This window comes from Cygnus olor, chromosome 6, assembly GCF_009769625.2.
Source record: "Cygnus olor isolate bCygOlo1 chromosome 6, bCygOlo1.pri.v2, whole genome shotgun sequence".
NCBI lineage: Eukaryota > Metazoa > Chordata > Aves > Anseriformes > Anatidae > Cygnus > Cygnus olor.
The window spans coordinates 36,912,878-36,931,135 of record NC_049174.1 but is presented as its reverse complement, the minus strand read 5'-3'; the positions used below and the strand labels follow the sequence as shown (position 1 = coordinate 36,931,135).

The 18,258-nt window shown below is 37.2% G+C and overlaps 1 long non-coding RNA gene across 1 annotated transcript; it reads right to left on the bottom strand.

Moving 5' to 3' along the window:
* Positions 1-1,732: 1,732 nt before the first annotated feature.
* Positions 1,733-18,249, bottom strand: LOC121072212. Its single transcript, XR_005821078.1, has 5 exons — positions 16,763-18,249; positions 16,062-16,144; positions 14,975-15,100; positions 14,520-14,571; positions 1,733-1,829 (listed from the first exon to the last, which is right to left on the bottom strand). It is a non-coding gene; the product is annotated as an uncharacterized LOC121072212 (long non-coding RNA).
* Between the last annotated feature and the right edge of the window lie 9 nt (positions 18,250-18,258).

Here is an 18,258-nt window from a genome sequence, read left to right as displayed (position 1 = left end):
TTACCGTACTCATGGTTAATAGTTAGAATAGATTGTTTACACCTCCTAAGCTGACATTTTTACACTCTCTGTTTTCAGTAATACTGAAGTCTAGTCCAGCTCAACACAACTGAGATGAAATACTTCATGAGATATCAGCTTTTTGGCAGCCATTGGATTTGTGTACCCATCAAAACTGCATCTTCTGAGAACAGAAAGAATTAAGAAAAAGTCATTTACCCAGTTAATTCTGTAACTATTGATTTCAGTGTAAACCCCTTTCTCTTTATAAGATTAATTTTGTTCTTCCTATGCCCCACAGAAAAAGCTTGTGCCCAGAGAAAAGCTGCTATGAAAGGGATACAAATGAATCTACTTAGATAATTGTAATTCCAGTCAGACACTGGCACCATGTAGTTCATGTTTTATCATAAGGGACAAATTTCTAGGATTTAGCCATCAGTCTAAAGAGTGCAACACAGAATTTAGACCCAAATACTGCAAGAAAGACAAAGTTGACTCTGGTCAAGGAGAATGTACCTGGGACTTGACTCAAGATCTTCAGATAAGATGGAGTTTTTGTGATATAACAATAACAGCATCTGCATCAGTCTCATGGTGCTAGTGTTCAATATATATTTATCTATAAAATGAGGACCGTTGGCTCCTTCAGTCCATCAGTGGTGGGTATGGAGGGGAGAGAGATCGAACACGCAATCCTGAATGCTGCATTAACAATGCCTGCCCTATATTTGAGAAGTAACATCAAATAAAAGCCTCACCAGTTTCATATGTTTTGTAGTGGAATCACAGCAGAAGGATTTCCCCCTCGTCTTTTTTCTAATCAAAGACTGATTAATTAATTCTCATTATCTCCATCTCTGTCACAAAGATAGCATGGTGACACTGTCAGAAAGCTGTTGTAATTTGCCTCAGGCATGGCTGTAATTTGGTGGTGGTTGAAGTGATCACTCGCTATTTTAGTAGGTCCCATCATCCCCATGCCCACAGAAGAATGTTCACAGACAGGAGCAGTGTTCACGAGTGCAACGGAAATAGATGGTAAAACCAGTATGAGCCTCACGCTGAACAAATCCTCAAATGAGCAGAGCCCCAGCAAATAAATCATGGCTTCATATGTCCACAACAGTTCCAAAGGCAGCTTCAGACCAAGTCAGGACAGAGACCAGCCTGAGAAACAAAAAAGCTCTTTTCCACAGCAAAAATTATTCAGGGAAAACTTGTGCACAGCAGCTGTTATTGGGGTAGAGGGAAGAGTGAAAAAAACCCTCTCCTAGCAGACTTGCCGATCAGCAGCCCACTAAATGTGACCACATCAGGAAACAGTCCTCACCACAGCTTCAGCAGGGTGAGCTGAGACAACACCATAAATGTGGGAGACCAGTAGGACCGATTGTTACTGGCAGTGCGTAGTACAAACTGAAAGCATCCATAGACAATTGAAACCACATTGCATGAATCCTCCTCAAATCACAAGGTTAATGCAGATCCAGCTTTCAACTCAGTGAGCTACATAAACCAGACGAGGTACAGCGAACAATGGCTCATGCGGGTGTCCCAGTTTCCACCAACAATGTTAGCCACATTGGTGGTGACTCAATTTGTTTCCATCATATGCTCTTTAGAGTCGCCTCTGGCAGCTTTAATTTTCATGTTCCTTTTCCAAGTGAACATTATCCAACTGCAGCAAGAGGAGTTGGCACCCGGCAAAAAGCATAGGAAGCTCCTTTTGCATATCCTACCTAATGATACCAGGTTTGAGAGTTGCTCCTCTTCCTCTTGACCCTCCTGGTTCAGTTTCCAAGTTCAGCTCAGAGCGTGATATCTTCCTATACAGATGTTCAGTAAAACAAATGGAGTCAGCAATAACCACATATAACACCAACACCATCCCCCCACCCCAGAAAAAAAAATTAAGTTTAGTAAAAATGGGTATTTATCCTATGTATACGTATACCTGCCTTTTACATTGATGTGTACAACATCTTCTTTAGTGCATGAGAAGCAACGTCCTTAGAAGAAATAACATAAATATACATCTGACCTCAGTGAAAAGATCTTCTTTCTCAGTGTAACATACTGTAACTTGAAGTTTGCTCTCCCAGCATTATTTGTTTAATAGAAATATTTTCCATACCACCTGGTTCTGGCATAAAGTCAGAATTTGCATTTATATGAGGTAGTTTATCAAATATAACATACAGAAGTCTGTTAAGTACACATTGCATTTTGTTTGTGAGAAAATCTGTTTGTATTTAATGTAGTTTTTAAATTAACCTTAATGAAAGCTTCTGAAAATTGTTGTTCTAAGCATTTGAAATATGCAACAAGAACTAGTGGAAGACATAAACATGTTTTCCATTATATGTTATCAGATAGCCCAAAATTACTACAAAAAGAATGTGGGACTATGTTAAATTAGAAAGATAAGCAAGCATTTAGTTAAAAGGCAAAGGTCTTTAGAAGAGTAAAGCATCTGACAGTTAACCCCAACATCTTACAATCTCCTACCAAGAGGAGTACAGCACTTGCAGAATACAGTAGGGTGTTTTAACCACATCCATGGCTCAGATGAAAAACAAGGCATGTTTCACAGAAATCCCATGGTGGATGTTTGTTCCATCCAATATTTAGAGAGCAGTTGTGTACCCACGGCCATTTTGAAGATCTTACTAAGAGTATCAAATGTGATTTGCCCACAGCTCTATCTTTTGAAAAGAACCAGCCTAAATATGCAACCTTTAAAAATGGCCTTATAAGAGAAAAATTATACATAATCCCTTCAATTATCAAAATACTATTTTCTGTTGTCCTTTGCTGTTTGCTGATTTAATTTTCTCCTTTAGCATAAGACAGGCTGTTTTCTGTTGATAGTTACACTGGTGACTTCACGAGGAACATAACATAGGGAGTAAAAAAATCACTGGCATTATAACTTTCTTTCCAGCTTTTTCTCATATATCTAATTAAATTTATTATAAAAGAATAAGACTATGTGGAAAAACTGCCAAACAAGGACAGGCATCAACAAGACATCTAACTTATCATGTGATAAGTGAGACTAGAGGAAAGCAGTACCTAAGTAGCTCACTGATGAGTTGTTGTGACAATAATCATTCAAATAATAGCAATAAAAGTATCACTGGTAATGATCAAGTAAGGGGAGGAAAATCTGACTAATGACATTGCTTTACTATTCTGGTAACCCTTTGCATAACGAAAACTCAGTAAAATCAGGTTTTAATCAGGGTGATATTTTTCTGGAAACTCTTTCTTCCCAACACATTCTGGCACTTAACCAGTGTTTGAATAACATTCCCACAGCAAGTCTCAAGTCAAACTTCTTTTTCATGAGCAACTGCTCTGGAAAACAGGAAAATTGAAGAGCTTTTCTGAGAATGTCATTACTTTTCTGAGAGATACATAAAAAAAGGGGTGGGGGGGGCAAATACCCAGTTAGCTGGCTATGCAGTCACAGATTGTAAAACAAAAACTGTTAAGCTTTAGATGCCTGATTTAGGTAAAATCAGTCCAACATAAGAGCCTATCCAGAAGTGCTGGGTCTCACTAAGGTGCTGTCATGAAGGTGACTAGGATGTGCCATCCTTGCAGACCCTTTGTGCAGACTAAATTTCAGACTGAGTTGAGCAAGTTTGCACCTAGCCACGCAGACCACCTCCAGTAAGCACCTGAAGCTTCCCTGACTCCATTTAATCTATATTCTCTCACAAAAACATTGAAAAATTGCATTATTTTCAGTTTTATTTTGGAGCATAATATAGGCAGGGCAGTCTAGCTGTCATCTGGGTGGTAGAATACTGGAAATCCTGTTTGGATCACGTTCTCAGTCTCTTGTTTAAAGGGAATGATTTCCTATAACTGAGCTGCAGATCGCTGTGCTCATAGGGTGGTCACGGAACACCATCTCTGCTTTGCATTAAAAGTGGAATTTTTAATAGCCAAGGAGGGAGAAAAAGGAAGAAAGAAAGAAAGAAAGAAAGAAAGAAAGAAAGAAAGAAAGAAATGAAAGAAAGAAAGAAAGAAAGAAAGAAAGAAAGAAAGAAAGAAAGAAAGAAAGAAAGAATTGAAAAGTTGCAGTATGAAAATTTTGCAGTAGAGTAGAGACTAAAATATTATAAAACACTAAATAGGCTCATTGGCTATGATTTCCAAGGCTTCTGGGGTCTTTTTCATCCATACCAGACTAAAGGCAAGTTGGAAACAGAACGTTTGGGAGAGCCAGCCTACCAAAGACCTTCATCCTTTGGCTTTTCTGAGATTTCTGGGAGATCATTAACAGACACTTTCAGCCATGAGAAGCCCAATGAGCTCTCTGATCCCCTTACCCTACAACTTGTAACTTTAATATAAAGAGCACAGAAACCCTAATAGCTCCAAGGTTTAATGCTTTTGGCTTCGTAAGTGGGAGCCTGGAAGTTTTAAGAGCTTGACTCAGTTTTCTGTGTTTGCAGGCTGCAGACCATAGATGGGATGGGGGATGCTGAATTCTTGGGTGTCGTGAGGAGCAGAGCAGTTATAGGAATGTGGAGAAGCCAGTCTGGGCGAGGGGAAGACCTCAGAACAATAGCAGAGAGCTTGAGGACATCTTCCATGAATAAGAAAGTTCTTGGCATACATAGTAGCCACACTTAGGAAAGTTTTCTGAGCCTTTCCTAAATAGCTAAAGGAGAGTCTTTTTAGGCTTTTTCTTTTGAGAGCTGGAATGAACAGAATGTGTATACTCTTTGGACACGATAGGGAGAGAGATGGAACTGCACTTTTGTGTCTAGGCCAAAAAATAATTAAGGCAATAATACAATGTGAAGGAATATGCTATGAAATTCCTAGAGGAAGACTTTTAGCCAGATATAACTCATGACAAATGTTTTTCTCTTATCTTTATGCAACTTTAATAGTCCTAGTAGGCAGTATTAGAAACACCTATAAGAACTTATAAATTGTATTTTAGTGTCCCATTTTGTTTATGCACCAAAGTTTTTACAGGTTAATATATTACACGTTTTTTTAAGAAGATTCTGAACCCTGCCTAATGGTAGACTGTAGAAAATGGGATGAGTAGAGGTTTATGGCAACTTTGGAAAGACCTGGGGTTGCATCATGAAAGGCAGATAATATAAGTTTAATATAATGGGAAAAATATACCTGGGAAAAACACTAGAGTTGCAGAGTCATGGCCCATGACACAGAAGGGATACAGAGGGTCTTTGGAGCAGGAAACTATTTGGCAGCCTTTCTGCCTTGGCGGGCAGGGAGCACTGAGCAGCCAATTTAGTCAGTGGGTAGAAGAGGCAGCTCCATAAAAAAGTTGGGAAACCGAAGGCAGTCCCCCGATCTATCAAAAAATGCATTTTCAAAGTTATTATGTAACATTACGGTCAAAACTGAAGATAAGAGGCTGATGCATCACAGCATTAGCAAAGTCAGTGTTAATATGTTTGTATAGATAGGAAGATTTGGCGTAGAACTTGGGCATAAAAATGAGGAGCCAACATTAGCTGAAACTGAGCTCAAAGCACCATTGCCAAGAGATGTAATTCTTGTCTTCATCTCCTTGAATATCAAGGTTTATTTAGTTTACAAACATATGGGTTTTCAAAGCTGGTACAACTGTGACATCGATTTAGAAGCTACAGACAGGCAAGAGGTTAAGATTAGAGCCGGCCAGAAATTTTCTTACAAAACAGAATTTTGCATTTTAGCCAGGATTAGTTAAGACAACTGAGTCTTACAACATCATACTGCCAGGTGAAAAAATGACTCACTTGACATGCTTAGTACTGCTGGGATGAGTACACTTGAATTGTGTTTTAACATAAACATTTATGGAGTGTTACCATTATTAAGAAAAGATGTGCTAAGGAGAATTTTGCCTTTAAATTTTTTAGGCAAGGGGAGGGCACTTTGGAAGCCAACGCTTTTCCTGGATTTAACAAAGTAGTGAGGTGGCTCTTGCTTCTCTGTACAACAGTGTAGCTTAAGCCTTCATGTCATACTTGATGGCCAGTATCATTTGTGCTTTTCCAAAAGTTCATCTAAATTAAATATACATATATGTATTTCTTGTCTAGATATATTTAAAATTAACATCTAAAAAAAAATCAAAATCGAATAAAATCTTGTTTCATCAGAAAATTTCCTGCTGGGTATGAAACTAATAACCAAATATTATAATAAAAAAATAACAACAAACAAACAAAAAAAAAAAACAAGCAAACAAACAAGCAGTCATACCATATCTGTGGACCTTTTAGCACAACAAAAAATGCTGCCACAAAAAGTGAAAAAACAGATGGACAAGCAATGCAATCCTCTGCCCAATCACTACAGACTCGATCAAAGAATTCTGAACTTCTGCAGAATTCACTCAGACACTGGGGATTACATGGGCAAAAACCTAGATTACAAATCAAAGAGCACTGAATAGTACATGTATATGTTCCAGTTATGAAAGCTGCTTAATGATTAAAGTCATCTATGCTTAAAAAAAAAAAAAATGCAAAACTGATGTTGAGGTCTGAAAGTATGTCTCTGGATTGACAGGTCATAGGTTAAATCCAGATGAGGGTCACTCAAGCCTGGTGTTAGTCTAAATGAGTACAGCATTAATACTGAAAAATCCTTGCAATGAGCTCACCACCTGTCTGTAGCAGAAATCCTACCAGTCTAGGTTCAGTTTAAACTTGATGTTTACTTGCGTTTACAGTATTTACATGCTGCTAACTAGGAAGAATGAAGTAGGTTTTTTGATTTCGATCACTATTGCTATCCTTAAATTACTCATCTGCTGCCTTTTTTAAAGGCACTATTTTTCATTGCTAGTGCAACAGGATGCTTGTACTTCATAAATATGACAGAGAGAATTTTCAGTTTGGCATGGCTTTAAATGTTGGACCTTGTCAGGATAATACAGCAGACACTTTCTTTCTTAAAATAAGTAAATAAAATAAAAAAAAAATAAAAAAATAAATAAATAAAACAAAGAAATAAAATAAAATAAATAAAATAAAATAAAATAAAATAAAATAAAATAAAATAAAATACAAAATGTTCATATTGCATAAGAGAAGTCTGAAACAGATGAAGGAGAATTTGTGTAAACTGTCATATCTGTGTTGATGCTAACACTGAGGTCCTGATTTTGAATAGAAAAGTACCCTATTGATACAGAACTGAGCTTTGAATAACATCAAAGGGTTAAAACAACCAACACTTAAAGCAAAGAGGAATAGATCACTTACTACACTTATTCTATTCTTTTTTAAAACTCATAGGGTTGATGTGAGCTTGTTATCATTCAGTAAAAGATAAAATTTGCTGCAGAAGGTATGCACTTTGCAAGTGTGTAACAGCTATCTCAGACCACTAATAGATTTAACCTTGTATGTTCATAGATATTTAAAGTGTTATGGTTTGAAGGTCAACTCCACTGTCTTACAGTAAAAGGGAAGCAAAGAAAGGAATAAAAATTAGAAAGAATTAATTCTTCAAAAAGTTTTTACAAATCAAAACCCTGCAGTTTCACACTGAGAACAAAAGAAGCATATTAAACACCAAAGTTTATCAAGACAAATTAGGTCCCAGTTTCAAATTTTCTTTAATCTTTTGCATCTGAATGTTTTTTTTGCCTCATGCTGTTTTCCCTAGTTAAATGTTAAAATGAATTCTAGCCAATACCATTGACTTCCTCCCTTAAAAATATTGAGACACATAATAAAAAATTAATTACTTCCCCTAATTTCCGTGTGATTCTTTAAAAAGATGTAAAATTCATTTAAAGTAAGTGGTGACTTTGTCTTTGAAGATCACGACAATTAACATGGATCAAAGCTTAGGTTCTGTAACGATGATAGCTTATTAGCATAATGAAATTAACTTAGAGACAAGAATCTTTAATAGGTACAACAAAAACGCTTTAATAATACTTGAAGAAAATTATGTATTTGCTAGAAGTACAACAGTTTCAGACTTTCTATCCAATTAATAAGTTGTTAATTAACTCCTTTTCCAAACAATGTGCACTTTAAGTTAACATCTGCCTATTGGATAACACTTTCCTGTTGTTTTTTTTTTTCTAATATACTGTAGAACTGCAACACTGTTTTACAGGGAATTCCTTGTAGGACTATTCTTATGCTAGGGAAATAGGACCCAAATATAGTAATGTGTTTTCTGTATCCAACCAATTAAATAAAGGAGAAGGCTTATTTCAAAGATGAGGAGAAGGAATGGGTAATTCCTTAATTATGGCTGCATTGTTTGTGGCAGTGTGTAGTTTCAGATTTCTTTGAATTTTCAATAGAAATTATTTTCTGCAGTTTATATGTCTCTGTAAAATGGCCCTCTGCTGACTAGTGCCATATATGGACTTGACTTGGGAGCAATTTTCAGATTTTTTTTTTAATATCTATTTATAGTTTTGTGTTACAATATTTTACTGCCTTATTTATAAGATTATAAATCAATAACTATTGTTTTTAAAGATACGGAGTGGGAAAGTTGTTCACAAAATATTAAAATAGAGCCTTATGTATAAAAATAGTATTTTAATAGCCTTTGCTTTGTAGTGCTGAATAATAAAGGCTTTCATCACTTTAATTTTTAATTACAATGACACATTTTGTTTTAGGGGCTTCTGCCTGCAGAGTAGCTTGGGGATCAAAAATTTCACAGAGCATTTTGCTTTTTGCAAGTGGATTTGGAGAACACACATGACTGCACTGAATGGATAGGCTCAAAGCCTCTGCTCGAATTGTTTAGGCCAATGATGGAACAATTATATAGGTCTTATTTGAAACAAATGAGTTATTATATTGTATTGGATCAAGGATCCATGTTTTAATAAATCCCTAATTACAGTAACTTTTCATTTAATCTGGCAAATTCTAAGCAAGTTAAGAATTTCTGAATTGGAATCAGCAATAAAAAATATGCCTGTCTCCCATTCTGTTCAAGGCCACACAAGTTGATCTCATTTTAAGTAGCATGGAAGCCAGGAATGTATCTCCCAAACAGGGCACTGTGACATGATTATATTTTATTTCTGAAGAAAAAAAGAAAGAAAAATCTGTAAATTCTTATTTCCCTCTTTTCAGAAATAACAAAGAAAAACAGAAACAAACAAAAACAGCGCAAACATGAGAATGTTTCTGAGGTCATCTTGCACCTTGGAGAAATTTTCTACCACAGACCTGAGAGTGCACGAATCTTTTTTTTTTTTTTTTTTTTTTTTTTTTTTTTGTGCAACACCCAGCCCAAAGTCTTCCATTCAGATAGCTATGGTCAGGTTTTCCATTTCAGATCATGTATGGCCCCGCACAGTCACAGAGTACGGTGAATTCTAAAATGAGATAAAAATGAGTCTAGATACAGAGCAGAGTGTAGGTAAGAAGAGCTGGGGTGTACCAGAGGTATCAATGGTGGCCCCAGGGCACCAAGACAGCACGGTGCTCCCTGTTAGCTTGTCAAGAAGCCCGTGTAACGCTGCGTGCCTTCACATGATATTTTTAGTATTGGAATGAGCAGGTTCAAAACCACCTCAAGTACTACTCCTCTAGCCATAGCCAAAGCTTAGCTCCTCTGGAACATCTTCATGAATAATAACTAATCAGTGCTCAGCATATGCACGTAGCACACAGTGCAGTCCACCAGGATGCCAGCCTCTTTGGGGTGGAAACAAAACACAACTGTTAACTCGCATGAAAAGTGTGTAACCCGAGGAATAAATTTGAAGAAACCACTGCTTTCTGAAGGCAAATAGGCAACGACACTACTCTGATGAAAGCCATTGTCTCTTTACTAAGCACAAATTTGTAAAACCCTGACCATTACACCTATACACCTGTAGCTCCTGTAGCTGGTTGAAATCTATTTTTTGGCTGTTTATTCAACTTCTTCTTGCAAAAGTTGAACTTAACTTTCTTTCATTTTTGCAAATCAGAATTGATTTTTTTTTTTTTTTTTGACATTTCTCTTAAAATGTCAGATGCTGAAAATCCTTGTTTGGAAACATGGAAAAGCAAGAGCTGGGGCACTTCTGATACTGAAATTGCTTTTGGGATCAGTAATAGTAGGCCCTCCGTAGCTGGTAGGTTCCTCTTGAAGTAGGTTAAACCAACACTGGCAGCATTCAGGGCCATGTCCTAGGGAAGTCCCCATTAGTGACCATTGCAGGTGGATGAGCTCTGCAGAAACCAAATCCGCTTACTTCCAGTAGAGTAAGTCTAAAAACAAAGATATTTCCTTTTAACTACTTGTTTTTGGCAAATCAGGGCTTCTTGGGTAAAATCTTTCCAAACTGTAAACCCATCAGATAATTTCTCAGTTCCTCGGTACCATATTCCAAGAAATATGATATGACGTTGGCTGGGAAGTGCAGTCAAAAGATCACTGTCACCTATTGACTAGCTTTCCTGCATGCATCCATAGCATAACCATTTTTCCTTGGATTACTCCCAAGTAAGGAAAGGTGTCTCTCCTTGCTTAGGAAACCCAGTGTCTTAACTGCACAAGATGTCATGAGCACAGGCCAAAAACATGAGTGTGTCTTTTAAGTAAGACATTATTATTCCTTACAGGAGAGAAAGAGAATAAAATAGGAGAAAAGAAAGAAAGAAGAAAGAAAGAAAGAAAGAAAGAAAGAAAGAAAGAAAAAGAAGAAAGAAAGAAAGAAAGAAGAAACGAAAGAAACGAAAGAAAGAAGAGAAAGAAAGAAGAGAAGAAAGAAAGAAAAGAAAGAAAGAAAGAAAGAAGAACAAAGAAAGGAAGAAAGAAAAGAAAGAAAGAAAGAAAGAAAGAAAGAAAGAAAAAGAAAGAAAAAGAAAGAAAGAAGAAAGAAAGAGAAGAAAAAAGAAAGAAAGAAAGAAGGAAAGAAAGAAGAAGGAAAAAAAAGAGAGAAAGAATAATAATAATAATAAAAAAAAGCTCATCTTTGAAACTAAGAATGTACTTATTGTTCCAAATTTTGAGCCAATCTTCAGAGTTAGGTTATATATAAGGTTCTTCTGGAGTTTTACTGGAGCTTGATATAATGCCAGAAGATACTAAATTTTCATTTTTAAGAGAATGACCACTACACAGAGCTGCCAACTGAGAGCTTCCTTTATAGCAATAAAGAGCTTGCCAGGGATAACCTCAGTAAAAATGACACTGATAAATACTTCGGTTTAAAGATAATCAATACAACACTTCCAGTGTTTACACGTGGTTTTATTTTTTGGTCAGTAGAGTATATTTTTCTTGCCCAACTTCCACCTCCAACAAGGTTCTCCAGTCTTTTTCTTGTTTTGGAAACAGAACACTCTATGACGAAATCACGAGTACACATGCAGTGTTGTCAGTTGGCATAATACCCTGGACACACTTGAGGGCAGGATTTGGCTGGGGGGAATGGCAGTGCAGCATGTTTTTTAAGTGATATATCTTCTTTGAAAATACTATTCCAGGTTATATATACAGAATAAAACAATGTATATTCTAGGTCCATTTTTAATTGATTATTCCCTCTGAAATAACACCTTTCCCTCTTCATGTGTTTTCAGTCCCAGCTTTATGTGATTTCTTGAAGTTGTCCCGGATTTGGATTTCCCTCGATGGCCCTGTTCTGTTTTGAGAATAATTTGTGTTTCACACTTCATTTGCATGCTTTCCTAACTGCATGGATAAAATAAGCACAAGATTCCTTGTCTCTAACTTCACAACTGAGCAAAATAATCTTCTCCCCTTTCTTCCCATTCTTCATACCCTACTGCAGAGTCAAACACATTGCTACAGACATTCACGTACATCAGCATAGTGAAGCATCAGCATGGTGAACCATCAGCAGAAACCTCAACTATGAAGTGGGAAAGTATGAGCAGGTAAAAGAGCAACAGATGTTATTTCTGTGCTATGTCTCTTGTGGTAGTGCTTTTGGTTTCTTTTATATTATTATATATATATATTTTTTCCCCTTTTAGAGTAGCATATGACGTAGAGATAGAACACATGGTAGTTGAACCACAAAAGGCAGTGACCTGAGGGCCGTGTACAACCAGAACCATACAGATGCATGGGCTTGTGATAAAGTCATAATATGTGCATTTTCATCTTTTTATCACAGTTGGTTTGAAACCTTTTACTTCAAAAATTGGGTAAATACCTATTAACCCTTCCTCCTTTTTAAACACGTAGTTTAGCCACTAATTTTGCCTCCATCAGCAAGTCATAAATTTTTCCAGTTTCAGGCTAGGACACTATGGACAAACTGATTCAAAACAAAGGATGAGCACAGTGGTGGGGTAACCCCAGTTATGTTGGTTTTACTCACCACTTGCAATCTCTCCCGCTCTCTCCCCATATGCTGCAGTACACACTGAAAACTTTACCAAGTCAAAGGTCATACATGGCTTTAGAAAAGTTTGCTTATTAAGGAAAAAAAAAAATCTAGAACCTAAGTTATGATGGAAGTGTTCCCTGCCAAGGAGCTTTCTTGTCACTGAAAAAAAAAATAAAATTAAAAATAAAAATAAATAAATAAATAAATAAATAAAGGTTGAAAAATTAGGAAAGAGCAAAAATCTGGAAGTGATTTTTAGGTGCTGAAGCAAAGCTGCAGATATCTGAGTACTGGTGGCACAGGTTGCCCAGAGAGGTTGTGGAGTCTCCTCCTTGGAGATCTTCAAAAGCCACCTGGACTTGACCATGGGCAGCTTACTCTGGGTGTTCACACTTGAGCAGAGGGGTGGTCCCAGAGGTCCCTGCCAACCTCAACCATTCTGGGATTCTGAAGTCTCTAGAAACACTGCCTACTTCCTCACCTCACTTATAAACCTTCACAAATCAGTCTGAGCAGAGAATAATTTCACTAGTTGTTGTTCATAGTGTTTTACTCCGTGGCTGTTAGCCATTATTTCTGTTATATCAACACAAAAAGCAATCAAGAACCTGCTCAATATCGTACCTCCTGCTTCTGCATTACAACCCAGTTACACAACCCACAACATTATACTACTCCTCTTGGTCCTCATTACTGAGCACTTAACATTCACACCCCGGTTATCTGGTCTTTAATAAGAAATAAAGTTGTTTGTTTATTTTACATCTATTTCACTTGTCATTTAAGATTTACAGAATGCCATCAATCTTTGCCTCAGTACATTGACCTCAGTCTAATTGTTGGGACTCCAAATTCTGCACAGATGCTATAACTATGAATTTAACTTTATATAGCAAAAAAAATCAGTACTGCCATATGCTGTCTTTTATGAGCTTGCAGTGTGTAATGAATATCCATGACTAATGCTTTTGACCCAGGTAAGCCCACGATTATTGAAGGTAAAAAGTTTACTAAACTTTATTGCTGCACTTTAACTAACACTACCAGCAATCAACGTTCAGGAACTCCTTTGCCTCTGTGTTGATTTGAAAAAATTGCTTAGCTCTTCTTAATATACTGTCTGCATCAAGTGTCAAAATCTTCCAGATTCAAATATTTTTGTACCATAAGATGGTTTTCTTTGATATCCAATATTATTCAGATATCTTTATATTTTGTTGCTTGGATCTTTTGGTTTGGTTGTTTTACTTTATTAAAATCAATTGGGACAAAACTTTCTTAAACTTCTTAAGAACCAGCCAGGTGCTAGAATTCAAACACATTTATCAAGAGTGCAGTTTCAAATATTTTAAACAATCTCTATTTAAACAATAGGGAATACCTATTCATAAGTAACTTAATCTTATTAATCCTCAAGGATATGAACCAGATATTAGTTAATGTCCAAATTAACTTTCAAAACTGCAACGAGCCTTATCAGACAGTAAGTGTAAAACTGAAAAATTACCCTCCAAAAGCAGACAAGTGAATCAATTGTGCAGTCCAATTAGCTACTTCCCAAATGCAGAAAGGACCTCTCCTTGCAGAGAGGCGCTGAGCTGTGGCCCACATACTCTGTGTGGTCTAGCAGGGCTGGTGACTCTCACAGTGATGTGGGAACCAGGGAAAAGTAAGGTGGCAAAGGTTGCAAGGGTCATTCAGGTCCTTGTTAAGGCTTAAGAAAGGGTGATATGGCTTCAGCAGTCTGACGATGTACCAAAATCCAGAGCTGGAAGCCCTTTGGAATGAGGTGGGACACTCCTATCTTCAAAATGAATTTGCCTAAGGTTAAATAATTCATCTTTTATAACTGTAGGAGCTTCCTTTCTAGAGCACGGACCTGCATCCTGCTCTGTATGGGTAGAGTCCACCCCATGGAAGGGGGTCTCATGGTCCCTCCCTCACAGCAGGAGGTCCAGTCTTTTGGAAGTTCTTATTAGATGAGGTGGAGGAGGTGAGCAGCCTCCTTTTTCCAAGGGTGTTTAAACTAATTCAAAAGGCACTGACCACTTTCCTAGAGAACTTTTTAGCATGTAATTAGAAATGAAAGGCAAAAGAGTAAATAGCAAATTATGAGGCCTGAAAGTCAAGTTTAACCCACTCAGTATTAAACTGCTGACATCCGAGTGTGCAGGGGGTGACTTACCCAGGGCAGCCGAAGGTCACATCCCGTGCTGTAAATATCCTGATCGTCACATCTGCAAGTAAAATCAAGGATATGTTCTGCTAGAAATCCACACTGATGACTAAAGTAAAAGTATTAAAACTCTTTACTATGAACAGTTTTCAATGCAGCCACTGAATACTACTAACTAGTCAAAATGAACACAGCAAGGAGGTATTTTATGCTTCCATTAGACAGTAAGAGACTGAAGGTGAGCTGAGTGTAAAACACTTGATGGAGGTAATATGTGCGTCCATTTATTCAGTGCTGAGAAACATTGTTCATCTCAAATATCAATTAAAACAACCTAAGCGACAGCAAAGGAAGCCTAGTCCTGCATCATTAACTTTTTGTCAGCACTGCAGGGAGTGTATCAGCAGATCTATAGCTGCTGTTTTTGAGTATGTTGAATGTTACGGAAGGGCTGCTCATCTCACTGTACAGCTAGCTGATCTCATCCTAGCATGTTCAACGAAGTAACACGAAGTAAAACTGGTGTGAGGTAAGAATAATGTTTTCTGGGCATGAATCTTCACTCTTCTTCCCACGTAGTCATGTTCACTCTGCAAAGTGAAAACAATGCATGACAAGATGAGAACAGAGGCTGAACCCTCATACACAACCAATAAGTAATGAAGCCCTCCCTAGTTCACTTGATCTGAAGGCACTTTTTCATTTATTTTCTGAATAAATTTGAGCTTTTTTTCTTCTGAGTAGGACAAACAAAGCTCAGAGTCATAGCAACCAGTGACAGAGTCCCCTTCAGACACCCTCAGCTGATATTAGCACCATAGTTTTGGAAAAACACAGTGCCAGGAAAGAGTTACCAATGTAGCGTTACAGCTGAGGATACTTTGTAAAGACATCACCACAGCTATAGTCAGGCATCCTTCCACTGAAGTAAAGTATAGTAACTAACAGTTGGGTCTAGACTCTTTTTCTGATTCAGATACTCATTTACTATGATTTTAATGTCTATTTTGTTTCACTATATTTTTTTTATCGCTATATTCTGTTTTCATTTTAATATTTATTTATTTTCAGTTAATTTATTTTCAGAGTTAATGGTCTATCTCTTGTGAAATCAACCGTCAAATGCAGCAGAATCAGCGATTGGATGAGGGATGTTTATGCAGTTCAAGTGCTAACAGTGTGGAGTTAGCACAAGAGGAATTATGCAGGACTCTATCAACATGACTGTGCGTTAGAAGCTGTTTTCTGATTTTAGCTAAAGCAAATAGTGAAACACTTAGATTTTTATCTGAAGCCCTAGAATCTGGAAAGCATAATAAAAAGAGAAAAGTCCCTCATTAAATTCCACTTCCTGTTTTAGGTTTACTGGAATTATCCTAAGACAAATTCTGCAATCTCTCCTCAAGGCCCAATTCTATGGCTTCTTCCATCTAAAGAACAAAAAATGCCTAAGTTCTCTCTGCCATTTTTGCTGATGGGTGATGAAAAGCGAATTTGCTGTACCTCTACAGCTGACAGAGTTTTTGGCATCTAAACCTAAGGAAGTCTCACCTCTGCACTTGCCTTTGACATTTCTCTTGGTCTTTGTAGAACACTTTCCAACAATTTTCTACAGATGCATATGGGAGATACCACTGCACCAAGAAAAAACAACAGTGCATTAGCCTCAGCTTAAGATAAGGGAATGGGGGAAGTGCCACACTTGTGCCAAGAGGAGAAATACCTCCTCCTACAGGGAAGAGCTTTATGCATTTCCCAGCCCTTGGTGGAAGACCTGCACGCAGAAGAAATGGAAAATTCTGTTTTATACATGATTTTACAAGTCTTTGCCAAATTTGCATTATTATAATGTATAAAAACATAAATTAATAGCATTGAAACCACTGCTTTATCCTGGCTCCTGAGCTAAGATGGGTGAAGCTGCCGCTACATGGACACAGATTTCAGACCGTATTTTAAAAGAAAGGCTGGCAGAGATTTCTATTGACTGTCCCCATTTAAGGGACAAAGTCCCTTTGACCTGAACATTTCATCTGAACAAGGGGCTCCAAGATTAGACTCAGGGGAATTGCTTTCTTGCCCTTGGTTTCAGCCAGAAGTAGAAAATGCAAAGACATGAGAAAAAAAAAAAAAAAAAAAAAAAAAAAAAAAAAAACCTTTTATGACCTATGATTTGGTTCACAAACTTGTTAAATTTCATTCTACCTAACACAAGCGGGAGGCAACAGGGAGAATATACATAAGTTTATTACCTGACAATTTCAGCTATTAACATAACTCCGTGAAAAAGCCAGTGTGGTCTTAGGATGCACCAGGTGAATTATTTCCAGGATGAAGTAGCAATGTCATGGTAGAGAGAACTGCTAGAGCTTGCTCTGAAATACAGTGCATGGTGAAGAATTCAGTTTAGTTAAAGCTCCAGGAGAACAGGATCACTGTTAGTTAATGTATCAGTCTGTAAACATCAGCAAGGAGAAAATATTATTCCAGCTAAAGAGCAAGCTGGAACGGAAACAGGAGTAAAAAGAAAAATCAAGTGGTATAAATTAGTCATACATATACTTCCCATGTAAATTAAAAGGTCTTCAGACAACAGAGGATCGAGGTTGTGGTGCATCATCACTGCAGGAATGGAGGAGTCAGGAAAACTAAATTATGTCAAGATCCAATTAGCTAAGTTTTTGAAAGTGAATAAGGGAAGTGCAGCAGCAGGTAGGGGGACCTGAAGTACCCTGAAAGTTGTATTTCTATGTCCTTAACCTACCTGCTTCCCTTACCCCTGCTAAACACAGTGCTTAGCTATTAGCAGTCGAACAATAACACTCCTGCCTGTTAGTACAAATCCCGTCTCAGTCAGGAAAGCAGAAAAAAAAATGACAATGTCAATGAATCTGAAACACCAAAAAGTTAAAATTGCTGGTAAAGAACTAGCAGTAAGTTTGCAGCAGCTCCTATCTTCTCAACAGCTCGGTTCATATCTACTGAGACAGCTAATGAAACAGGAATTTGAGCGCTGCTCTCATGAGTCACTCTGGAAACCTTTACATATTAAAGAAAAAAAGAAAAAAAAAAAAAAAAGCTGTGTGTTAGAAGTATCTTAGCCAAACATGTTATTTCTCTTAAATATACAACAAAACACAACTGTCCTCAAGGTAAATATCCTCTGTTTTATTACTTTAGATCACTTTTCAGTGCTGTAATCATGTCATTATGTTTGCAGTTCCCGGCTCCAGAAGAAGCAACCATCTAACTATAAACTTCTGGTTTCCCAGTCTATTCTGTCTGTGTCACTTTGAGGAGGACAACCAAAGTTCAGTGAGTCTGAGCCTACCATCGAAATTGATGGGAGTAGGCTCAGGTTTCCTTGTCCATGACATCTGTAAGGAGACTAATTTTCTTCTCTGCTCTGCAGTTTCTAAGACATATTCACAGTTCACATCTGTTTTTGTTGTTGTTGTTGTTGTTGTTTGTTTGTTTGTTTTTTTAAACTGGATTGGAGATCCAAAGTTCAGAGCAGAGTCAGTCTATGTCATCCATTGGTGTACCAGGAGCACTTTGATTGGTACCACCAGGGGCTCCTGCATTTTTGATATTTTCTCTTGTATCCTACAAAAAAAACATAGGGGTAAAAAAATATTTCTTCCTTTTGCCTATAGATGGATAGGAATTTGAATAATAGATCACTGAAATCATTCTTCTACAGGTCTTTATAAGGCTATTATAGTGACTCCCAGGATCAGACTGCTTC